The sequence below is a fragment of the Somniosus microcephalus genome, chromosome 26 (genome assembly GCF_052327205.1).
Source record: "Somniosus microcephalus isolate GS21.2 chromosome 26, FLI_Smic_1.0, whole genome shotgun sequence".
NCBI lineage: Eukaryota > Metazoa > Chordata > Chondrichthyes > Squaliformes > Somniosidae > Somniosus > Somniosus microcephalus.
Genome location: NC_141012.1, coordinates 50,613,156 through 50,639,398, shown reverse-complemented (window position 1 = coordinate 50,639,398; position 26,243 = coordinate 50,613,156). Strand labels below are relative to the sequence as shown.

The 26,243-nt window shown below is 50.4% G+C and overlaps 1 long non-coding RNA gene across 1 annotated transcript; it reads left to right on the top strand.

Annotated features, from left to right (window-relative positions):
• Window positions 1–1,119: 1,119 nt before the first annotated feature.
• LOC147100447 (uncharacterized) lies at window positions 1,120–25,835 on the top strand. The gene is made up of 2 exons (XR_015073760.1): window positions 1,120–1,324; window positions 24,835–25,835. It is a non-coding gene; the product is annotated as an uncharacterized LOC147100447 (long non-coding RNA).
• Window positions 25,836–26,243: the final 408 nt, after the last annotated feature.

The window sequence follows — 26,243 nt, the reverse complement described above, 5'->3', positions numbered from 1 at the left end:
AGAGAGAGCGACTGGGGGGAAGAGAGAGAGCGACTGGGGGGAAGCGAGAGAGCGAGTGGGGGGAAGAGAGAGAGCGACGGGGGGAAGAGAGAGAGCGACTGGGGGGGAAGAGAGAGAGCGACTGGGGGGGAAGAGAGAGAGCGACTGGGGGGAAGAGGGAGAGCGACTGGGGGGAAGAGAGAGAGCAACTGGGGGGAAGAGAGAGAGCGACGGGGGAAGAGGGGGGGAAGAAGGGGGGGAAGAGGGGGGGAAGGGGGGGGAAGGGGAGGGGAGGGGGGAGGCGAGGGGGAGGGGAGGGGAGGAGGGGGGGAGGGGGGAAGGGGAGGGGAGGAGGGGGGAGGAGAGGGGAGGGGGGGAAGGGAGGGGGGAGGGGAGGGAGGAGGGGGGAGAGGAGGGGAGAAGGGGGGAGGGGAGGAATGGGGAGGGGGGAGAGGAGGAAGGGGGAGGGGGAGAGGAGGTGGGGGAGGGGAGGGGAGGGGAGAGGGAGCGGGGGGGAGGGGAGGGGGGAAGGGGGAGGGGAGGGGTGGGGGAAGGAGGAGGGGAGGGGGAGGGGGGAGTCCCCGAGCCCCGCCCCCCCCAATCTCCCGAGGCTCCCGCCCCAATCTCCCGAGCCCCGCCCCCCCGATCTCCCAAGCCCCGCCCCGATCTCCCGAGCCCCGCCCCCGATCTCTCGAGCCCCGCCCCCCGATCTCCCGAGCCCCGCCCCTGATCTCCCGAGCCCCGCCCCCCCGATCTCCTGAGCCCCGCCCCCACCCCGATCTCCCGAGGCTCGCCCACCCCCCCGAGGCTCGCCCCCCCCGCCCGCCCCGATCTCCCAAGGCTCGCCCCCCCCCGATCTCCCGAGGCTCGCCCCCCCCCCCGATCTCCCGAGGCTCGCCCCCCCCCCCGATCTCCCGAGGCTCGCCCCCCCCCGATCTCCCGAGGCTCGCCCCCCCCGATCTCCCGAGGCTCGCCCCCCCCCCGATCTCCGGAGGCCCTATCTCTAGAGCCCCGCCCCCCGCCCAAGCCGGCTTCAAGAGCAGAGAGAGAGACCCCGCCCCCCGCCCGAGCCGGCTTCAAGAGCAGAGAGAGAGAGAGAGAGACGCCGCCGCGCAACCTACCGTGTGAGGCCGGGCCGGACTCAAGTCGCGCGCGCTGACTCCTGGCCCCCACCCACCTTTACTAAGATGGCGGCGGTAGTGGCGCTCGGCTGAGGCCCGCCCCTCCAGCCTTCACAAAGATGGCGGCGATCGGGGGCCACTTGTTGACTGGGGCCGGGAGGTGCCTAGCTCGGGCGTGGGTGCGGAGGAGAGGCTTCGAGGCCTACCTGGAAAAACGAGGAAAGGTAGGAAAATTAATGAGATTAGATAAAAGATTTAGAAAGTAATTAACTTTTTTTTAAAACAATATGGCCTAGAAATTCAGTGGGCTGCGCCACCAGTTAGCGCCCAAAGAGGGCACTCAGTGGCTTTAGCACCACTGGCCACACCTCCTGCGATATTTAGCGGGGCGCTAATGGCAGCGTTAGCCTGTAGCGCTGCGCCGCCACCGATGACGTCATCGGTGTGCGCAGCGCCCCGCTCCCGCCCCGATCACCATATTTGGTCGCGCCTGCCTCTTTAATAGGGTGGGATATGTGTTGGTGTAGGGGTTACGGGGATCGGGTGGGATATGTGTCGGTGCAGGCTCGATGGGCCGAAATGGCCTCTATCTGCACTGTGGGGTTTCTGTGATTCTGTGATTCTGTGATTAACGCTGGTCGCAAATCGCGATCGGTTCACAGGGCCTACCTGTGGCGGTAGTCGTGCCACTGGCCACACCTCCCGTGATATTTAGCGGGGCGCTAATGGCGGCGTTAGCCTGTAGCGCTGCGCCGCCACCGATGACGTCATCGGTGTGCGCAGCGTCCCGCTCCCGCCCCGATCACCATATTTGGTCGCGCCTGCCTCTTTAACGCCGGTCGCAAATCGCGACCGGTTCACAGGGCCTACCTGTGGCGGTAGTGGCGCAAATTAAGGTGGAGGTGCGGGGCGGCCGCTTTTTTCGGCGGCCGCCTGCCAGCACCTCCGTCCCCGGCCTCCTAAACCCCCCCCCCCCGCGGCATTGCCGGCTGTTTCCCGAGAGCCCGGCACTTCTCCTTGGTGCCGGGCTCATTTGCCGGCACTCGCGAGCGGGGGGTCGTGCTGTTGCAGGCACCTCCCCCTTAACAGTGGGAGGAAGGCCTGCAGTAGCGCAGCCTGCCGTGCCGCAGCGTGTGGCGCTGCGGCACGTTGCGCTGTGATTATCAGTTTCAGCGCCCCAAGCGGGACGCGGGGAGCCTCGAGTAGCGGCCCGCTTCCGTTTGGGGCGCTGAAACTGAATATCGGGATGGCGCTAGTGGCTCCGCTCGCAGCGGTAATTCCGGCACCCAGGCGAGCTTGGCGCCCCAAACGGCGCCCAACTGAATTTCTAGGCCTATGTGTTTTAAAAGCAACGTTTTTTTTAAAGACACAGAAAGCGGGAAAAAGAAAGGAAAAGTTTGGAATCAAGATGGCGGCGACTCACCTCGGTTCAGAACGATAAGGCCCGCCCACACACGCACCGATTGGTCGACTGTCAGGTCACCAAAGCATAGGATTGGTCAATCGTCCCGCCACTCGACCGTAGGAGGGCCTGCCCTCACGCGCCAGGAACCCGGCGTACGATTGGTCGACCTCGAGGTCACTCTATCGCTAATGAGCGGATAATGAGATGCTAATGAGCGGAATGTTGAACGTTTTTTGGAAACCGCGGGCGCGATTTTTGTCCGGCTGAAACGTAAATACGCTTACGACCATTTCGGAATGGTAAGCTTTCTTTCGACGTAACGCACGCGTAGGTACGCTCTATAACTTTCGAGCGCATAGCCGGACAGACGCACACGTGAGGACAGACAGACAGACAGATAGACAGACAGACAGACAGATCGATCTGTTTATATATATAGATTTAAAAAATGTGATTTAAAAAAATTTATTTGAAGATTTAGTGATTTTTGGGGCCTGTAGTATTTCTAAGTTTTGGCAGCTCTTCCTGTCAAACTTATGAATGGGCATTTCCCTGCTCCGATTGGCTCCCCATGGCCCATGTGATCCCAGGGGCCCATGTGATCCCAGGGGCTGCATCGAACTAACTGCGCCCCTGGGATATGCAAACACTGCGCGCCGGCAGTTGGAGCAGGCTTCGGATCGGAATCCCACGGGGGCCCACAGCTCAACGGCCGGCGCATTAGGTAAGTGCAGGTCGGGGGCTTGCACCCGCGGGAAGCCCCCGACCCAAATTTCTGGGCCATTGTCTCTAAAAGTTTCCCCACCACCAAGGTTAAACTGACTGGCCTGTAGTTGCTGGGTTTATCTTTACACCCTTTTTTGAACAAGGGTGTAACATTTGCCATTCTCCAGTCCTCTGGCACCAGCCCCGTATCTAAGGAGGGTTGGAAGATTGTCCATTTCCACAGCTAATCCAAACCTTACAATACCAATGGGTGGAGTGTCCGTGGTGCATTCTCCACCCATGTCCAACAACAACATCAGACCCCAATTTTCATATTTGAATAGCTTCCCCCCTGTCTCAGGCAGCTGTCAGTTGTGGCTCAGTGGGCAGCACTCTCGCTGCTGAGTCAGAAGGTTGTTGGTTCAAGCCACACTCCAGAGACTTGAGCACAACATCGAGGCTGACACTCCCAGTGCTGCACTGCTGGAGGGGCAGTACTGAGGGAGTGCTGCACTGTGGGAGGGGCAGTACTGAGGGAGTGCTGCACTGTGGGAGGGGCAGTACTGAGGGAGTGCTGCACTGCTGGAGGGGCAGTACTGAGGGAGTGCTGCACTGTGGGAGGGGCAGTACTGAGGGAGTGCTGCACTGTTGGAGGGGCAGTACTGAGGGAGTGCTGCACTGCTGGAGGGGCAGTACTGAGGGAGTGCTGCACTGTGGGAGGGGCAGTACTGAGGGAGTGCTGCACTGTTGGAGGGGCAGTACTGAGGGAGTGCTGCACTGTCGGAGGGGCAGTACTGAGGGAGTGCTGCACTGTTGGAGGGGCAGTACTGAGGGAGTGCTGCACTGTCAGAGAGGCAGTACTGAGGGAGTGCTGCACTGCTGGAGGGGCAGTACTGAGGGAGTGCTGCACTGTCAGAGAGGCAGTACTGAGGGAGTGCTGCACTGCTGAAGGTGCCGTTTTTCAGGGACGTTAAACTGAGGTCCCAACTACCTGGTCAGGTGGGCATTGTAGGACTTTCTCCTACTACTGCTCAGAACTCAAGAACTACAAATAAGCATAACAATGACAGATAAGTTTGTTATAAATAAAATGATCTTTATTCACACTACAGTTTAAAAATTCAAACATAGATAGAAGCACCCTTGGCAATGTATATGCCCACAGTTTAATAAGTCAAACATACATAAAAGTCACCCCGGCAATGTATTTATGCCCACAGTTTATTCCAGCAATTTATATGCTCCACAGTTTAATAAGTCCATATATAGAAGTACACCCAGCAATTTATATAAGCTCTATGTCTGACTTTCATACATACAGTCTTCGGGTGATTAGTGGTAGGCTGCGAAAGTCGACTGGCCATTTAAAAACGCTCCCTTTGTCCTTCTTGACTTTTTGTGCCTCTGTGTATTTCCTTTATAGTGCCTTCCTGCATGGGCCCCCTCGTATATCTTTAGCTGCCTCCCTCTGATAGGTCAGTTTCACTCCCAACTATCCCTGATTGGAGTTCCTTCTGCTCGACATGTTCATGTTCCTGTGATGTGTGTGGGGGTGGGACTTCCTCTTCATCCGATGCTTCCTCTTCCTGTCCATGTGGCCTTACAGACAAAGGACCATATGCTGACCTCCTCCGTTTTGAACCCGTCCGTTATCATCTCACAATTCGTTCGCAATTTCAATCTCCACACAGTAGCAGCGGTTTTATTACGTGTACAGCACCGTGTATAGCAGCTTACAATGTAAAAGATCCCACAGCACTAATTGAAGAAGAACAGGGGAGCTCTCCCTCATGTTCTGGGCAACATTTATCCTTCAACCAACATCACTAAAAGCAGATTCTCTGGTCATTTTCACATTGCTGTTTGTGGGAGCTTGCTGTGCGCAGATTGCCTGCTGTGTTTCCTTCATTACAACACTGACTACACTTCAAAAGTGGTTGTAAAGCGCTTTGGGATGTCTTGAGGTTGTGAAAGGTGTTGTATAAATGCCAATTCTTTCTTTAATGTGCTGTTCGCCCGCTTACAGGCCCACCTGAAAATTGCATCAGAAAGAAAGACTTGCATTTATATCGCGCCTTTCACGAACACTAGATGTCTCAAAGCACTTTACAGTCAATGAAGTACTTTTGAAGTGGCGTCACTGTTGTAATGTAGGAAATACGGCAGCCAATTTGCGCACAGCAAGCTCCCACAAACAGCAATGTGATAATGACCAGATAATCTGTTTTGTTATGTTGATTGAGGGATAAAAATTGGCCAGGACACCGGGGATAACCCCCCTGCTCTTCTTCGAAATAGTGCATGGGATCATTTATGTCCACCTGAGAGAGCAGACGGGGCCTCGGTTTAATGTCTCATCCAAAAGACGGCACAACCTCAGCGCTGCACTGGAGAGTCAGCCTAGATTTACGTGCTCAAGTTCCTGGAGTGGGACTTGCAGGCCTTTAGCATCCAAGGAGTGCGCGAGGTCCCAGCTTCTGTACCCCCCCACCACCCCCTCACCCCCCCACCCCCTCACCCCCCGCCCCCTCACACCCCCACCCCCACAACCCCCCAACCCCCTGCCCCCTCACCCCCCCCGCCCCCGACCCCCCACCCCCCCAACCCCCCAACCCCTCACCCCCCCGCCCCCCCCACCCTCTCACCCCCCCACCCCACCCCACCCCCCACCCCCCCACCCCCTCACCCCCCCAACCCCCCCACCCCCTCACCCCCACGCCCCCCCGACTCCCCATCCCCTCACCCCCCACCCCCTCACGCCCCCCACCCCCTCCACCCCCCGGATTTTCAACCTGTCACCTGTTTTGAGGTGAGGAACTTAGTTAAAAATTGCCGCCTTTAGCCTCTCACAGCTGCTGAGGACTTGAACAAGACAGCTCGCTACACTTGTTGTTACTCTTTTCTATTTACTCCAAAGTGTTGTCATGGTATTCATGGAAAATCAATTAGGAAACCAGAAATATATGACTGATTGTATCGCTGCTTTGACAGTGGAAGTGATTAGGGGAATGGTTTGCCTTGGTTTTATGGACTTGTTGGCCCAATAGTTTATGTTGGAACTTTCTATAACTGATGTCAGTAACAGTTCTTAAGCCAGAGTTATTCATGTCCCCAACAATTACAGTAAGTAACTGTAGTGTATGTGCTTTAAGTCAGAACTACTTTTTACAGCTCCTGTATACTGTAGTACCGGCAGTGACCACACCGGTATATAAGCTGTGCGCATGCCTCTGTACCCCAGTCTAGAGATTACCCTCCTCCAGTAAAGACCTGTTATTTGTTTATGTACAGCATCCGTGTAATTATTTATCCACTGAACCACGGATCTAACAGTGGCGACGAGTGTTGATGCGAATCTACCTGCAACATAAAAAAAATAAAAAAAATAGTCGAGTCCAGGAACACGGGCGTCGACCGCGAGCAACCGCCCAGCAGTCAGGCAGAGATCCAACTTCGCTGGGGAGGCTGTGGAGAGCCGGGCTTGGTTCCCCAGCCACAACGAGCAGTAAGAGACTGATGACAGGTCCAGAGCAGACCCTTCCCGAGCAGCGGCGGCTGGAGCCGACCAACGGCAGAAAGAGAGAGCTGGGCAGCGTCGACGGGGTAAGAAAGAGGGTGAAGAGAGCAGGGCGCAGCCGGGGGTTGATCAACGAGCGGCGTCGAGGAAAAATACTGCAAACCGGAGAGAGAGAGGGTAAGAAACAGCCAGGTTCTAGACTGAGCTGCGTCGACAAATATCAAGAGAAGAACGCGCAGAGCACAGCCAGGGATCACGGGCTGATCAGGGTCCATGGGGCGAAGCAAGGGGAGACGCCATTGAGCCGCGGAGAAGAAGGAAGAGCGCGGGAGATGCCATTTTGCGAAGCTGCAGCGGAGAAGACGGGCGAGCGTGGGAAGGAAGGAAAGCGCGGGAGACGCCATTTTGTGCCAGCGGAGAAGAAGGGGAAGCGCGGGAGGCACCATTGGTGATAGTTAACGCACAACCAAGGATGCCGAAGAGTGGCAGTATCTCTACGTTCGACAATGAAGTCGAAGATTGGGCGACATATGTGGAACGTATTGAGGTGTACTGCAGGGCAAATGAAGTGCCAGATGCTAATAAAGCACTGGTTCTGTTAAATTCCATGGGTGCAAAAACTTATGGGTTACTGCGAAATCTAATAACCCCAGAGAAGCCGGTAAACAAGAATTTTGAAAGCATAGTAGAAATCCTACAGGACCACTTAAAACCCACACCGCTGCTGATAGCAGAACGATTTAAGTTCCATAAAAGGAACCAACACAAAGGTGAAAGCAATGCTGAGTACCTAACGGAACTGCGCAAGCTATCGAAACACTGCCAGTTTGGAGCGGGACTAGCAGACACGTTAAGGGACAAGTTTGTGTGTGGGCTACAAAGTGAAGCAACGCAGAAATGGCTTCTATCAGAAAAGGACCTTACGCTGGACAAAGCTTTCAGTATGGCAGTATCACATGAAGCAGCCGCAAGGGGCACTGCAGAGATACAACGGAGACCGCAAGAATATGGCACCAACGAAATGACCTATGGAACAGGGAAGTGCTGTCGCTGCGGCAGAACAACACATGACCAGAAAGATTGTTGGTTCAAGGACCAAGTGTGCAGACAGTGTGGGAAAACAGGACACATAGCAAGAGTCTGCAGGTCTGGGAAGAAAACCAACAGTAAGAAATCTCCACAGGAGAAGTACAAAAAGGTACACCAGGTGATGGACAGTGGTTCAGACGAACAGAAAAGTGACACAGACTCCGGAAGCAAGGAGCTGGGTTGTTTGAAACTACATAATGTAACCGAAATGGAGGATCACCAGACTATCTGGGTTACACTCAAGATAGACGGAGTCCAAGTGGAAATGGAATTGGACACAGGGTCAGCTCTAACAGTCATAAATCAAAGAGACTACAAGCGGCTATTTTCACACATACCCTTGAAAGCTACAGAGATTGTCTTGAAGACGTATATGGGGCAAAAAGTCTAACCCAAAGGAAAAATAAGGGTGAAAGTGCCATATAAAGGTCAGGAAATACCTAAAATGGATATATATGTATTGCCAAATGGAGGACCACCACTGCTAGGACGTGAATGGATCCGGAAGATACATTTAGATTGGCATTCCATACAGGCACTGAAGGTGGAGGCCAAAAAGGATGATGACGTCACACCTGGACGACTGTCAAAAATGCTAACTGACGCAAAAGAAGTGTTCCAGGAGGGACTAGGAACACTAAAAGGAATAACAACAACAATTAAAATAAAGGATAATGCAAGCCCAAAGTTTCTGAATGCCAGACCAGTGCCTTATGCGATCAGACCAGCGGTTGAAGCAGAGCTGGAAGTGTTGGAACATTCAGGAGTACTGTCCAAAGTGGACTGGAGTGAGTGGGCTACACCCATCGTTCCTGTAATGAAGAGGTCGTTAAGTAATACGCCTGGGGAACCAAAGAAGGTCCGCATCTGTGGGGATTTTAAGGTGACAGTGAACCCAGTCCTTCACACGGTGCAATATCCGCTACCACGAATTGAGGATATTTTCGCCTCGCTATCTGGTGGTAAACGCTTCACCAAAATTGATCTAGCCCAGGCGTACCTGCAAATGGAGGTAGAAGAAGCTTCGAAACATTACCTTACGATCAACACCCATAAAGGTGTCTATCAATACAACTGGCTGGTGTTTGGAGTAGCCTCGGCTCCGGCTATCTGGCAAAGGGCAATTGATCAGGTCCTGCAAGGGATTCCAGGGACCCAGTGTTATTTGGACGACATCTTGGTCACGGGCGAAAATGACGGTGATCACCTCGCTAACTTCGAGAAGGTGCTCGCCAGATTAAAGGAGTATGGGCTACGAGCTAATCGCCACAAGTGCGAGTTTTTCCAGAAACAGATCTCGTATTGCGGCCACGTCATCGATGAAGAGGGGTTACATAAGTCCCCTGACAAGATAGAGGCAGTAGTCAAGGCTCCAGCACCGGAAAATGTGTCACAACTGAGGTTGTTCCTCGGGCTGGTAAACTATTACCACAAGTTTTAACCAAATTTGTCTACGGTATTACACCCGCTGAACACCCTACTGCAAACAGGGGTACCATGGAAGTGGGATGACGAACGTAGACGAGCTTTCCAGAAGTGTAAAGAATTGATCACATCAAAAGAGGTGTTGGCCCATTTCAACCCAGCACTACCAATTCGTTTGGCATGTGATGCATCACCCTACGGCATTGGAGCGGTGCTGTCGCACAAATTCCCAGACGGGTTGGAGAGGCCAGTAGCCTTTGCGTCTCGGTCACTAACCTCAGCCGAGCGCAACTACGCCCAGATTGACAGGGAGGCCCTCAGCCTAGTATGGGGAGTAAAAAAATTCAACCACTATCTGCATGGACAGAAGTTCACCTTGCTGACTGACCACCAACCACTTGTCTCCATCTTTAATCCTAAGAAGGGCGTGCCAGTAATGACTGCACAGCGGTTACAAAGATGGTCCCTGTTTCTAGGGGTGAATCAATATGAAATAGAATATAAAGGCATGAGACAGCATGGGAACGCTGATGGGCTATCGCGCCTGCCACTGCCTACTGTGGAGGAAACCCCAGCAGTGGACCCTATCGAGATATTTTATTCATCGATAATTGAACGATTGCCAGTAACAAACGCGGATATACAGAAGGAGACCCGTAATGATCCGACGCTGTCACGGGTATATGAATTGACGGTGAGGGGATGGCCAAAACATGGCGACTCACTGTTGCCAGCATTCTCATCCAGAAGAGAACAGCTGTCAGTATGCCAGGGGACAGTGATGTGTGGATCCAGAGTGGTGATTCCACCCAAGTTAAGGGAGAGAGTGCTAAATGAGCTACATGAAGGTCATCTGGGGGGAGTGAAAATGAAAAGCCTAGCTAGGGCTTATGTGTGGTGGCTGGGAATCGATCAACAAATCGAAGACCTAACTAAGAGCTGCTTAGGATGCCAGAAGGTCCAAAATGCACCACCACATGCCCCTCTACACCCATGGGAGTGGCCCTCCTCTCCATGGCAACGGGTGCACATTGATTTCGCTGGTCCATTCATGGACTCAATGTTCTTAGTAGCAGTGGATGCTCATTCAAAGTGGCCTGAGGTGATAAAGATGTCTTCAACCACTACGGAGAAAACAATTGCAGTCCTAAGGACCATATTTGCCAGAAACAGGTTGCCAGAGCAGATCTGCTCTGATAATGGAGCACAGTTTGTGTCCGACGAGTTCCAAAAATTCATGAAAAGGAATGGGGTAAGGCATTACACATCCGCCCCGTATCATCCAGCCACCAATGGATTGGCTGAGAGGTTCGTACAAACCTTTAAGAAGGCGATAAAGGCCATGTGCGACGAGGAAATTCCACTACAGCATAAGATGGACAATTTCTTATTAGCCTACCGAAACGCGACACATGCAGTTACCAACCAGACCCCGGCCATGATGTTCTTTAACCGAAGGTTGAGATCTCGTCTGGACTTGCTCAGACCAAATGTGCGAAGAAATGTTGAGGACAAACAATTCTAGCACATCAACAAGAATCCGACAAGGAGCTTCAATGTAGGGCAACCAGTCTTGGCCCGGGACTATCGAACAGAGAAGTGGCAACCCGGAACGATATGTACAAGGCAGGGGCCATTAATGTACACAGTGCATGTCGGGGAGAACATTGTGAGACGCCACGTCGATCAGATCTTAGCATCACAGGAATGCGTCAACCCCATGTCTCGAGTGCCTGGGGATGAACCCGACATCCGGTAGTATCTACTTCAGAACCAGTAGCAGTGGAACCCGATGAACTACCCGATGAAAGGGGGTCAGAATCGCCTCTGCACCAAGAACAAGAACCTCCGGAAAGGCGCTATCCCGAAAGGGTCAGGAAGCCGCCCCAAAGACTGAATCTATAAATGGACTTTTGTTATTGAATGTACATGTAAAAATGTAATTGTTATTTGAATATTAAGGAGGTATTATTAATCTAAAAAGGGAGGAATTGTAGTGTATGTGCTTTAAGTCAGAACTACTTTTTACAGCTCCTGTATACTGTAGTACCGGCAGTGACCACACCAGTTTTGGTCACCTTAACTGAGGAAGGATGTTCTTGCCATGGAGGGAGTGCAGCGAAGATACACCAGGCTGATACCTGGGATGGCAGGAATGACGTATGAGGAGAGATTGGGTCGATTGGGCTTATACTCACTGGATTTAAAAGAATGAGAGGGGGTCTCATTGAAACTTATAAAATTCTAACAGGACTAGACAGACTAGATGCAGGAAGGATGTTCCCGATGGCCGGGGTGTCCAGAACCAGGGGTCACAGTCTAAGGATAAGGGGTAAGCCATTTAGGACAGAGATGAGGAGGAATTTCTTCACCCAGAGAGTGGTGAACCTGTGGAATTCTCTACCACAGAAGGCAGTAGAGGCCAATTCATTAAATATGAAAGGGGATCTCATTGAAACTTATATATTCAAGAAGGAGTCAGATATATTTCTTAAGGCTAAAGGGGTCAAGGGATATGGGGAGAAAGCAGGGACAGGGTACTGAATTTGGATGATCAGCCATGATCTCATTGAATGGCGGAGCAGGCTCGAGGGGCTGAATGGCCTACTCCTGCTCCTATCTTCTATGTTTTTATGTTTCAACAGGAGGCCTCACCCTCCGAGGTTCTTCCAATAGCAATTCTCCTACCTCCAATTAAGCCAGGGGCAGTGTATTAAAAGGCTCTGTTTCAGCAAGGAGGTGGTCACAGAACACTGCCACCTCCTGCAACCAGACCTCCAGCCTCAGATCAGGACGAGGACGACTCTCTCAGAGGCAGTCAAGGTCACCGTCGCCCTCAATTTCTTTGCCAGCAGATCCTTCCAGTCTGCAACAGGAGGTATAGGTAACATCTCGCAGTTCGCCGTCCATCGCTGCACCCGTGAGGTCACAGAGTCTCTCTACAGTAGGAGAAGGGATTGCATTTCCTTCCCCATCACCAGAGAGAAGCAGGCCGTGCATGCACGTGGCTTTGCCAGGACAGCGCGATTCCCCATGGTGCAGGGCACCATTGATTGCATCCACGTGGCTTTGTGGGCACCGTATAACAATCCTGAGATCCTCCATAACCGCAAAGTCTACCACTCACTTAATGTCCAGTTGGTGTGTGGCCACAGACAGCGAATCCTCAATGTGAATGCCTGCTATGCTGGCAGCAGCCATGATGCCTTCATCCTGTGCTAGGCAGGTGTTCCATCACGCTTCCAGCCACCACATCAAGTTCGCTGCAGGCTGGTCGGAGACAAGGGGTATCCGCTCACCACCTGGCTCATGACTCCCCTCCGCAAACCCAACACTCCTGCACAGCACTCATATAATGAGAGCCATACTGCCACCAGGAACGTCATTGAGCAGAGCAACGGTTCCACTGCCTTGACCACTCGGGAAGAGCTCTCCAGTACTCGCCGGAGTGTGTGTCCCATTTCGTTGTGGTCTGCAGCATGCTCCACATTCTGGCCACCATGAGGGCACAGCCCTTGTCAGCAGGGATTGCGGGACCACCTCCAGGAGGCGGAAGATGGAGAGGAGGAGGAAGAGGAGGATGAGGAGGAGGAGCAGGAGTGAGAGAGGAGGTAGCCACTCAATCGGACTTCCGGAAGGGCGGTCCGTGATCACCTCATCATACTGTTGCTCACCACATCCCCATCATTCCATCCCTGTCACAGGCCATATCACAGCGCACAACTGAAATGAGAGACAGTACAAAATTATCTGGTGAATTAATAAATTTATCAATAATCAGTGAACACATATTTACAACAACAATTTTACTATTCACCCTTTTGCAATCCCTTAGAGCCTGTCGCTCGTGTGCCTTTGCCTACTCTAGTGCTCCTACGAAGTGTTGGCCCACTGAGTGGCTGCAGCAGGGCTGGTGGAAGGCTGCTGAGTGTCCGTGCGGGAGACTTCAGATGGCCTTGCAGGACGCCCTCGACTAGCTCTGGGCCTGGAAGGATCGGCTGTAGACTGCACCACCTCAGCATGGGCGACAACAGTCTGGGCTGGTTGGATGAGAGAGAGGACAGCAAGTTCCTGCTCCACTGACCCACTGCCACTCTCCCGGGGCAGCACCTCAGCATCCCTAGCAATCTTTTGCAGCACAGATTGCTGGCCTGCTGCGACACCGTGAAAGCCCCGGTCGATGGTGGTAGACCCAGCCACGATGGCAGCAGTCAGAGCTTGTGTGGTATCAAGCTGAGACTGCATGAGAGCAGTCTGAGATTGGAAGGCACCAACCATAGTCTGCATTACAGTACTAAGACATTGCATCACTTCCGCCTGTGCTGCAATGGAAGCTGCCAGATCGCCCATCACACGTGGCTTCAGGTCTGGGTTGCCACGGTCTCTCTGGGAGTCTACTATCCTTTCCAGACTGGAAATGATGGGGTCCATGGTCATAGATTCATAGGGGGAGAAATTGGGTATAGCCCCGTTTGGGGCGCTAGTTCTGGCGAAGCGCAAAGCCTAGCGCCAGTCGCGATTTAGCGCCACCTGGCGCGATATTGGGTCGTTGCGCCCCTGAGGGTGATTGCGGCGCTAGATCAGGTGCTGCACGAGGCTCTTAAGGTGCTAACCCGGTGGCGCAACCCAATTTAGCGGCGGCGGGGCGCAGCGCAGGTGCTGTCAATAATCACTTTCCCTGAGACACACTGGCGCCGGCCAGCTCTTAAAGGGGCAGGTCAATTGGCATCACCAGACACACTCACTGCCTTGTAGGCCTTCAAAGTGGTGGGAGCCTACCTGTGGCACACCAGCCTTGCAAGACATGGAAAGGGTGAGGCAGAGGGCGGAACGCCTCACTGATGGGGGCATTGGATGCTTTGGTTGGCGCAGTGGAATCAAGGCCAAGGAAGATGGTCGGAATGTGATTTATGTTTTGGACAGTCTCCCGGGTGTGAGAGTCAGTTATGTGTCAGTGTATTAGTTTTGCTTTCTGTTGCCATAGCTTTCTCATGTTTGAAGGAATCACATTTTGTGTAATGAAACACTTTCTTCATTTACAATGGCCATGCCTGTTATTTACATGCATCTTGCCCTTCACAGGCTTGGGGGTATCAGACCGGTTCCATTCCTGCTCTTGGAATGGCAGCAAGCATTCCGTGAGAGGGGCCTAGAAGCTACTTCTGATCAGCCTCTGACGCGCAGCCTGAGAAGAGCCGCTCGCGTAGAAGTTCAGGCCAGCAGGCATCTTCTCAGCCACCAACAGAGATGTCCTGCACCTTATCTGAGGCTGCAGATCTGGCTGAAGCAGCTGGCACAGCTCAGTCACCACCTCCTTTCTAAATCGCAGCCTCCTGACACACTGCTCCTCCGACATGTTCATGTAGGAAAACTGCTGTCGGAAAACCCTGCCAGCGTAAGGTCTGCTGTGGCGACGTCTGTTGGCCCTCCTCCGTCTGGCCATGCCCGCCCCCCTCTCCCAGCATCTCAGTGCCCTTTCCAGATGATTCAGCAGCAGGACGTTCCCCTCCAATGCAGCCCCCATAATAAGTGCCCACAGGAAGGTTCCCCGTTGTTAAGGCTCACCAACAGCAAAGTGATGGTCAGAAGGCTGAAGATCATCTGCCTGCGCTGGCTCAGTGGTCAAATGGCTCTCAGTGTGCAGCTCAGCAACTCTTTGTAGCTCTCGAGGAAGTCGTGCTCTAGAAAAGGCTGCCATTTTTAAACCACACCAGTCCCCTTTAAGTAACGCCCCCCCAGGCCGAGAGCGATTGGGTAAGGTTCCCTGTAAGCGGTCACTATTTTGACAGTTGTGCTGTCGGTGTTCTACAAAATTGAGGTGCTGTAAACACTGACAAGCACTGCACAGAGGTGCACGGTTGCACCCAGGATCTCCCATAACTCCCTCCATATGCTTATGGAGGGAGTCACAGCACGAAGGGAGGTTCTCTTCCCTTCCCATGGGCGGAAGAAACATAGAAACATAGAAGATAGGAGCAGGAGTAGGCCATTCGGCCCCTCGAGCTTACTCCGCCATTTAATGAGATCATGGCTGATTATCCAAATTCAGTACACTGTCCCTGCTTTCTCCCCATATCCCTTGATCCCTTTAGCCTTAAGAAATATATTTAACTCCTTCTTGAATATATAAGTTTCAATGAGATCCCCTTTCATTCTTCTAAACTCCAGCGAATATAAGCCCAATCGACCCAATCTCTCCTCATACGTCATTCCTGTCATCCCAGGTATCAGTCTGGTGAATCTTTGCTGCACTCCCTCCATGGCAAGAACATCCTTCCTCAGATAAGGTGACCAAAACTGCACACAATACTCAAGGTGTGGTCTCACCAAGGCCCTGTACAACTGCAGCAAGACATCCTTGCTCCTGTACTCGAATCCTCTCCCTATGAAGGCCAACATACCATTTGCCTTCTTAACCGCCTGCTGCACCTGCATGCTTACCTTCAGCAACTGGTGCACAAGGACACCCAGGTCTCGTTGCACTTCCCCTTCTCCCAATCTATTGCCATTCAGATAATAATCCGCCTTCCTGTTTTTGCCACCAAAATGGATAACCTTGCATTTATCCAGATTATACTGCATCTGCCCAATCACCCAACCTGTCCAAATCATACTGGAGTTTCTCGGCACCCTTCTCACAGCACACACGCCCACCCAGCATTGTGTCATCTACAAACTTGGAGATATTACATCTAGTTCCCTCGTCTAGATCATTAATATATATTGTGAATTGCTGGGGTCCTAGCACCGATCCCTGCGGTACCCCACTAGTCACTGCCTTCCACTTGGAAAAAGTCTCGTTTATTCCAACTCTTTGCTTCCTGTCTGCCAACCAGTTCTCTATCCAAGTCAGTACCTTACCCCCAATCCCATGTGCTTTAACGTTACACGCTAATCTCTTATGCGGGACATTATCGAAAGCCTTTGAAAGTCCAAATACACCACATCCACTGGTTCTCCCTTATCTATTCTACCAGTTACATCCTCAAAAAATTCCAGTAGAATATTGAAGCATGATTTACCTTTTGTAAATTCATGTTGACTTTGTCCGATCCTGTCACTGTTTTCCAAGTGCTCTGCTATTACATCTTTTATTATGGACTCTAGCAATATCCCCACTACCGATGTCAGGCTTACTGGTCTATAATTCCCCGTTTTCTCTCTACCACCTTTTTTGAATAGTGGGGTTACATTAGCTACCCTCCAATCCATGGGAACTGTTCCAGAGTCTATAGAATTTTGGAAGATGACCAGCAATGCATCTACTATTTCTAGGGCCACTTCCTTAAGTACCCTAGGATGTAGATTATCAGGCCCTGGGGATTTATCGGCCTTCAATCCCGTCAATTTCCCTAATACCATTTCCCTACAAATACTGATTTCATTCAGTTCCTCCCTCTCATTAGACCCTATGTTCCCCGACATTTCTGGGAGGTTATTTGTGTCCTCCTTTGTGAAGACAGACCCAAAATATGTATTTAATTGGTCTGCCATTCCTTTGTTCCCCATTATAAATTCCCCTGATTCTGACTGCAAGGGACCTACACTTGACTTCACCAATCTTTTTCTCTTCACATATCTATAGAAGCTTTAACAGTCAGTTTTTATGTTCCCTTACTCTGATACTCTATTTCCCCCCTCTTAATTAATCCCTTTGTCCTCCTTTACTGAATCCTAAACTGCTCCCAATCCTCAGGTTTGGTGCTTTTTCTGGCCAATTTATATGTCCTCTCCTTGGATCTTATGCTATCACTAATTTCCCTTGTTAGCCACAGTTGAATCACCTTTTTTGTTTTATTTTTATGCCAAACTGGGATGAACAAATTCTGTAGTTCATCCATGTGATCTTTAAATGTTTGCCATTGCCTATCCACCATCAACCCTTTAAGTATCATTCCCCAATCCATCCTAGCCAACTCGCGCCTCAGATCATCGTAGTTTCCTTTATTTAAATTCAGGACCCTAGTCTCTGAGTCCAATACTTCACTCTCCATCTTAATGAAGAATTCTATCATATTATGATCGCTCCTCCCCAAGGGGCCTCGCACAACAAGATTGCTAATGAATCCTTTCTCATTACATAATACCCAGTCTAAGATGGCCTGATCTCGAGTTGCTTCCTCAACATATTGGTCCAGGAAACCATCCCGTATGCACTCCAGGAATTCCTCCTCCACAGTATTGTTACTAATTTGGTTAGCCCAATCTATATGTAGATGAAAGTCACCCATGATAACTGCTGTGCCCTTATTGCATGCATCTCTAATTTCCCATTTAATGTCATCCCCAACCTCAGCATTACTGTTTGGGGGACTGTATACAACTCCCACTAACGTTTTCTGCCCCTTGGTATTTCTCAGCTCTACCCATAGAGATTCCACATATCAGAGCTAATATCCTTCCTTACTATTGTGTTAATCTCCTCTTTAACCAGCAATGCTACCCCACCTCCTTTTCTTTTTTGCCTGACTTTCCTGAATATTGAATACCCCTGGATGTTGAGTTCCCAGCCTTGGTCATCCTGGAGCCATGTCTCCGCAATCCCAATTATATCATATCCGTTTACATCTATTTGTGCAGCTAATTCATCCACCTTATTACGAATGCTGCTCGCATTAAGACACAAAGGGGTCGATTTTCGTTCAGATGCGGGGAAATGGCGGTTTCCCCGAATTTAGTGATTCCAACACGATTGTAAATGGGTCTGTGAGATTGATGCAAATTTAACACAATTGGCCAATTGATTTCCAGCGTGTGGGAAGCCTTGGCAATTGAGTATTTCCAGTCAGAAAGTCGCAGAATATGACGTCATCATTGCTGCTGCTTTTAAGGTTCACAGCAAGCCTTGCTTCCTCTGCAGGCTTCCAACTTTCTACATTAAGATGGCACAGGAGCCTACAGGAGGAACGGCCAGTGGGAGGGGCAGATCTGCGCCCAAATTTGATGAGGCTTCACTACAAGCATTATTGGATGGTGCTAGGGCCCACAGGGAGGTCCTCTTCCCTTCTTCAGGGAGGAAGAGGCCTCCCAGTCAGACCAAGGCTGTGTGGCTAGAGGTGGCAGGTCAAGTCAACTCCTTGGGGCTAACACGAAGAACGTGGTTGCAGTGCAAGAAAAGATTCCATGACCTTCGCACTGGAAAAGTAAGTACTGTATGATGTTTCCATCACCCTCAATCTGATCCCCATTGCCTTTCCTCACCAGCACTCAGCTTTTGCAATCTCTTCCTGCACATCCCACTAGACACTCACATCCATGCACCCTTACCCATTCCCTCTCTCCCTATGCTCACATTCACAGAACTATGCCACCATGCAGCCCTCACACTCCCTCTCACTCTGATGCTTTGAACACAACTGACAACACACAAGGAGGGCCCTTGGTCTTGCAACCTCACTCCATCTTTGTCTCCTTCTAAGTGTCTATGCTATGCAATCTCTGCACTCACTCCTTCATTCTCACTCAACCTCCACTTGTCTCCCTCATTGCAGGAAAAGAGAGCTCACAACAGGAGAGAGCGAGCCAGGACAGGAGGAGGGCCACCCTCATTAGCCCAGCTCACCCCCTGGGAGGAAGGCGCCCTGGAGATTGCCGGGGTTGACCGAGATGTGGACGTTGGGGAAGGACAGGCAGGAGCATCCCCGCAAGCTGGTGACAGAATAGTTTTCCATCTCTCTCATTGGCATTGCATGAGTCGCTGATAATGATTCTGAAGCTACATCATATGGACTTATGATCATCTGCAGAATGCAATGTGCATGTAACCTTGGCATCACATCTCTAACTTTTTCCTTGACTCCCCCACAGGACCATCGAGAGCCCCCGTCCCCACTCTGCAGGAGGAAGAGCCTGAGCAGCCAGACTCCTCAGAGGAATCTGCAACCTCTGAGGGCGCAGCGTCAGCAGAAATAAGCGCACCCAGCACCAGCGCAGACACTCACACCTCGGTGGGACCTTCGGGACAGAGAGTCGAGTTGTCATCTGGTGTATCACAGCTCACAAGTGAGCATCAGCAGATTGTGGAGACAGGGACAGCAGTGGAGAGTCCTCGTCGGAGGGCGCAGGACTCTGCCAGCTCGGCTCAGCTGCATGTCGATCCTCTGCCTCTGGGTCCATCCGTAAGATCAGAGGTGATGGAACTGCAGGCACAGATGCAGGAGTCTCTGGCAGGTTTTGTCTCTAGGGTCACTGCGAGTGTGGAGTGAATGGAGGAGTCCATAGCGAACATGAGCAGAGCCTTTGTGGAGTCATTGGCGCATGAACGCATCACTACGGAAAGGATGGCAACCTCCGTGGAAAGGATGGCTACAGTAGAGGAGAGGATGGCTACGGACATGGAGGAGCTAAGTCGCTAGAGTGATGAAAACATGGTGAGTGTTCAGAATAGACTGACATCTCTTGAGGAGCGATGGTCAGCTATTGAACAGAGAAACCAGACCTTCATGGCAGGCCTTCTGAGTAGGAGTTCCACTGTAGAAACAGGTCCCCATGGCCCCCTGATGTGCGGCAAGCTGCTCTCAAGCCACTTGCAGGCACTGAGGGGGACCTGACCCATGAGAGGGAGGTTGGTGGCAGACCTCAAGGAAGTGGGGCTCCTCTCCAAGCGCTCACACTTCCATGCCACTGCAGAGCCCTCGGTCAGAGCCCTGCCGGTGCCCACACCCAACAGAGATAGAGGTATCAACCCCTACACAGCCGCAGGAGCAGCAGACTGCTGGTGAGCCCTCACAGGCTTGCCATCCCAGAGGACGCCCACCAAAGGTGTCGAGACAGGAGCAGCAGGAAAGTGAGCAAGGGGCCTCCACATCTGCTGAAGCCACAGGGGAACCACTACGTAGGAGCACGCGTAAGAGGAAAATAAAGCACTAATAGTCACAAGGGTAGTCACTTGGGTGAAATGTGTTTATTTTAAAAATGCCATCAGTTGGTTATTGTAAATAAAATTTCTGATGGCAACTTCTGCAGTTGTGGCATGTGTCATTTCACGAATGGGGCTGGAGGCCCTCTAATGCCAAGAGGGGAAGGAAAAAAAGGCCTCCCATGCTTCTGGTAGGTGCCTCAGTTGAGGAAGCGCTGAGTGAGGGTGGCAAGAGGGGTCTCGCAGGAGGTCACACTGGAGAAGTGTGTGAGGCTCCAAACTTCCACAGCTGTGGTTATGCCTTCTAAAAGTTCCCCCAGACCTGAGACAACAAAGTCCTGCCACCTGCAAATGATGACTGATCAAATATCCTCTTTAATGTTGGATCTGCAGCTGATAGTCAGCAAGCCAATAGTGTTCCCGCCAGGTTTCACAGGCGTGATCCCCACCAGGCGCGTTTTACGTGGGAAAGGGTTAAACAGGCAAGGGCCTGTTAAAATGGGATTATAAAGGCCAATCAATGCGGCTTAAGGATCCTAAAGACCCAGGCGGGACTGATTCGGGTCAATCAGACACACCTAGGTTAAAATGGCGTGGAGGCGGGAACCAGGCGGGGGGGTCGCGACCCCTAGGTTTTGCGATTTTAATCCCCCGCACGCCTAAAAGCCCGCCTCACGGCCCAATGAAAATCAAGGCCAAAGCCTTCAGGCTTGTTTTTTTTAACACTCTTAGACCTTTTAGAATGATTTACTGTGGCCATGTTTGATTTAAACCCGTGATTTCTCTGACTGCCACTTTTGTTTTTCTCCTTCCTGTCTTTTGCTTCTATCCTTGCTTCCCTTTCCTCTGTCTCCCTGCACAGATTCCCAACCCCTGCCATTTTAGTTTAAACCCTCCCCAACAGCACATAATGGAAGAGACCTCCCCAGGAGATCAACACAGCCTGGTTGCACATTGCACAGGAGGGCACAAGCAGGGATGTCATAAGGAGAACCAGGCTGCAATGGCGTAAACCTTTCAATGACCTCAGTGGATCATGAAACCTTTCTGCAAAGCCATACTCAACATCACATCCCCATCACTCTGCCTTCCCTACCCTACTCCTGCACATCCTTACTCACACCAACTTACCTTGCACCTCTCTACCTACATTATCACTTCCCCATCTCACTAGGCACCCCTTACACTCACCCTCATCCTAGTCCAATCATACCAACTAATACCACACAAGGGTGTTTTAGCCAATGTTCATGTGAAGTTCTGTTAATGTGCTGTCAAACATTGAAACATTTATTTTGAGCACTTTGCATTCTTGGACAGATCTGTGTGCACCTTTGGAAGTGGCTTAGTGAGTTGCAGTGAATGGAGAGACATAACGGTACCCCCTGCAATGGTGATGAGTGTGAAAGTAATGGCTTGGGCATTGCAGGGATATTTTATGGTTTTGGTGTGGGGTGGTGCCAACCTGGCGCATCAGGTGGTAGCCAGGGTGTACAGCATCAAGTGAAGTAAATGTGGCCATGGTGAGGCCACCCCTGGCGTCCTGAGCAGCAATGTGGTCGGGTGCTGATGCCCTGTATCCTGTGCAGCAGCAGTTGATTGCGTTGTTGTTGTTGGTGCTGTTGGTGTGCCTGGTGCTGCTGGTGTTGGGGCTGATCGTGGTGGGATTCTGAGGACCAAGGTGAGATAGTTTCAAGGGTACCAATGCTGATGTAATAGATGGCAGGTGAACTTGAGAGGACAGAAGTGATCTGTCAATGGTGAGAGAGGTTGTTCCAATGTGGTGACACTGGATAGAGAGTCTGCTCCAAACACTTGCAACCTGCATAAAGCTCAATCTGTCTTCCAAATGCAGTAAGCAACAGCTTCTGAGCTTGGAGAGTGAACAGCTGTGAGATGGAAGCTTTTATAGACCATTTGCAGCTGTCAAGTAACGAGATGGTTCCATGGCCATTCAACTCCCGACCTGATTACCTGACGTGATCCCCAAGCAGCATGGATTCTGTGGGCAACTGTGAAGCTGAGCTGAAAGTAGTTCTTAATGCTCTGTTAACAAGGTCATAATGACCTGAATTGCCTCCCCTGCCTCTGCCTGTCGAGTCTGCTCAGTGATGACAGACCCGACATTTGGGAAAGGTGCGTGGTGGTGGGTTGACAGCGGGGTCTCGACCCGTTGTCAGAAAAAAAACATTTTCCCACCTGACCCGCCACCGATCGCTCCCGCTGACCCCCCCCCAGTGTCTAACTTCATGAACCTGAGCAGCACAGTGAAGGCCCTTCATGTCATCACTTCTGGGCAGCAGTTTATTCATCACTTCCCCTCTCCACCACATAAACATTTTATGAAAGGGTAGGTTTTCCATTTTGGACAGGAATGGTGTGCAGTTGGACATTCATCCAACTGCTTGTGCACAGCTATTCCTACTCATGAGATTTGCAAGGCAAACCCTTCTCTGAAAGACAGGCGGTTCACACAGGGCAATGGATGTCAAGCACTGCTGCAGCAAGTTAAAGGGCAGCAGCAGCAAAGTACAGAACCTTTTTTGCCTGCTGCACAGCATTCACGGATTACATTATGTAATTAGCGATAAATATCAATTTACAGTTGGCACATTGTACACTAGGGAAAAGAGTGACAAAGAGAGTGAGTGCACAGTTTCACCTACATTGGAGAGTGACAGATCGCAGTAGTGTGAACACAGTGAACGAAAGCAGGTAGCATTGTAATGATGCTGAGTGCTCATCCTCCAACTGGACCTGGAGATCACTGGGTTTGCATATTGCACTGAGAAGCAGAATCTGTTTAGGCTGAAATTTGTCGGCCAGCGTGAATTCTTCAGTAAGTTGAAAAATCAATGATCAACAAACTGCAGAAAAAATCTTAATCAAGGTTTTCCCTCTTGAATGACAAGTAAATTAAATTGATTAATGAAAGCCAGACATGAAGAAATGTTTAGAAATTCAATCAATCCTGCCTCTGAATTAAACTGCCATTTCATATAAATGTAACCCCTTCACGGTTCTCTAGATATATGTGAGATGTGGTCTCTGTTGTAGACAGTATTCTATAGTCCAGTAAGGAGATCACTACTACAATGGCTTAATTCTAATTATCTTACTTTATAGTTTTAACGTCAGACAGTATAAGAAGATTACGGGTCAATGACCTAAATTAGACATTTGCATACATTAGAATGAATCTAGACATAATAAACATACATTCTCCATTTATATGGATTCAAAGGAGAATCTGTCCCTGTGTCCAAATTCGAGTGCACTCTTTCGTTGGCGCGCTTAAGTTGGAGCTCATGGTATGTATAATGTCTGCGAGACTTACGACTCCGAACCCCTTCGTTGAATTCTCTTCACGATCACTGAATCCCACTTTGAGTTCTGGATGCAGAGCTACTAATACTAAGGGCGGCGGCCGAGTTTGGAAGCCCGGGACGGGATGCGGCAGCCATTTGCCTCCTGAGCCCTCTTTTCAGAGCTCCTGCCCTCTTCTCTTCCAGTCGCTTCCTTTTTCCCGCTCGAAAAACCCGACTCCACCCCTTCCTCCTGGGGTTTCTGCCTGGAGACTGCGCAGCCTCACTGTCTGCAACAGTTGATACTGGTGCAGAATTATGGAAAGTCTGCTCTTAGTCACATTGTGTCCTTAAAAGTTCTTGCCGTACTTTCACATGGGCAACTTTAACCCAGGGATTTATAACAATGATAATACAGTGTCTAAGTTAAAGATTGATAACCATACTTAGCGTACATATCATTTCCAGTGGGTATTACATAAAGAAAGAAATAATGTGCATTTATATAACGGCTTTCACAACCTCAGCACGTCCCAAAGCGCTTCACAGCCAATGAAGTACTTTTGTAGTGTAGTCACTGTTATGATGTGTGTGCTCCGTGGAAAGGATTCATGCTCATAAGATTACATAGGGGCCCAGTAATTCGGGTCCCAACGCATGAGTACGGACGGGGTACTCACGCATGGGCCCGATGGAAGTGCCGGTTTTCAGGATGCACAGCGCATGTGCTGAAAACCGGCATTTCCTGTCCTCTGAACCAAGGGGTTAAGAGGCGGAACGCATGTGACGTTTCAGGCAGCGCGTGCGCAGTAAACTTCGGCATTTTCATGAATGGTTTGAGTGAGGGTAAGTCCCCACAATTTACACATCAAAAAAGGATGAGTAAAGCCCCCGAGAAGCTCCGGATGAAGAACTTTTTCAGCAGTGGAGCTTCTGAACGGCACATTTTTGGTTGGGAAAGGGAGAAAAGTTATTTTAATAAAGTCTGAGGTAAGTTTGCAACTTTAATTTTTTTTTTAAACGGGTTTTGAGTAATGTAGGCATAAGGAGCAATTGTGGCTGTGTGCAAGGCCTAATTGAATTTGATGTGCTTATTAAATGTGAAAATGACTGTTTTAAAATGAATAATGTAACATTTCCAACATTTTTAAGAAAGAAACTTTTCATCAGTAATATATTCTTTTAAGTAATTATGTATGTATGTATGTATATATTCCTTTACTTATGTGTATGAATAAATGCATTTAATTATGACTTTCAGAGAAAGTAACTTATTGGAAAATCATCTCGGGCTGTGAAATTGATCAGGCAGGTGTGACGTATATTACCAAGCCGATAACGCGTTTCTCCTACCAAAGGCCGGGGTGATTTTCTAGCCAGCCACTTCATTAAAATTACTTTAACAACTCTTTCCATTTCTTCCTTGCAAGGACGTCTGTGTAAGGAGGAGGCCTGTGAGCAAGAAAAATGCCCTCTAGAAATGCTGCCCTGATGCTGTGTGTGATTTTGCTTCAAAGAATTCGAAACAGCAGGGAACAACATAGAAGACTGAGGAACCATAACCGTCTCCTGATCAGAAGGAACTACTACCCACCCCAGAGACTGTACAGGGAGAGGCGATCATTTTAGATGCTGTCGCAGGATTTGTGTGTGAGGAGGCTGCGCTTCAGTAAAGAGGCAATCGGCCGACGATGTGACATGATGAAGGAGGACCTTCAACCACACTCGAATGTCCGCGCTGCCTTGTCAGTGAGGCTCAGGAGAGATACAACCAGGCACACGTGTCCACACGTCAAGTGGTGGAGAGGACAATCGGAGTTCTGAAATCACGCTTCCGGTGACTGGATAGGTCAGGGGGGACCTTGCAGCATTCTCACCAGAAAGTGACAAGGATTGTGATGGACTGTTGTGCTTTGCATAACTTTGCCCTGCAGGAAGGACTGACCCTTAACACTGCAGAAGAGCTCCCTGCTGAAATGGAGGACATAAGCGATGCCAATGTGCCTGTGGCCAGGCCTCATGGGGAGGAGCCAAGTGCTGCCGAAAGTAAGGCTGCTCGGGAACTGCTAGTAGCCAACATCTTCACGAGCTAGTGGTGCCTTGTACCTCCCCCTCCCCCCGCAAGGCAAAGAAAGGAGCAGACACAATTTAAAGTGAAGCAGTGAACTTTTATTGCATCATAAAACAATTTTCAGGGTCAGTTTTGATGTAGATAGTTTATAACTTTTAAATGTTAACTAGCTATTTCCTACTTTTCAAACATTTGTAAACATGAATAGTTCAGAAAAAATGTGTTAACAGTTTAAAGTGACTTTTTCTGCTTTCTTAGTGCAATAAAGACATTCAAGGTGGAAACTAGCTATGTTCTCATTTTCAAACAGTTGTTGTCAAAATACTTTGGCTCCAATAAAAGTTGCAAATTTTTTTCAAAGTGACTACATGCTGTACTGTTTAAAGGAAAAGGTTACATATCCTTTCAGTCACAAATAAACATTTCAATGAAAACAGCAAACACAACATTTTACATGTCAATAAAATGAAAAATTTAACAATTGAACCATTTGCCCCCTCGCATCTGCGACTGAGGGTCCAAGGAGGTGCATTGCGCAAGAGGTCGTCGTCGTACGTGTCCTCACACTGTTCCCTTTGGGGAACTGTATGAAGTGGTGGAAGGATTTCTGGCCACATTAACGCTCCTTCCATGACCGTAACCATCTTCATACCAGCCATTAGGGTGGTTACTCCTATGGCGGGAGGGTTTTACAGGCTCCCACAACCCATACGAGGGGCTGGGGGCCACCCACACCCACGGACGCAAGTATCCCGCTGGATGTCCACC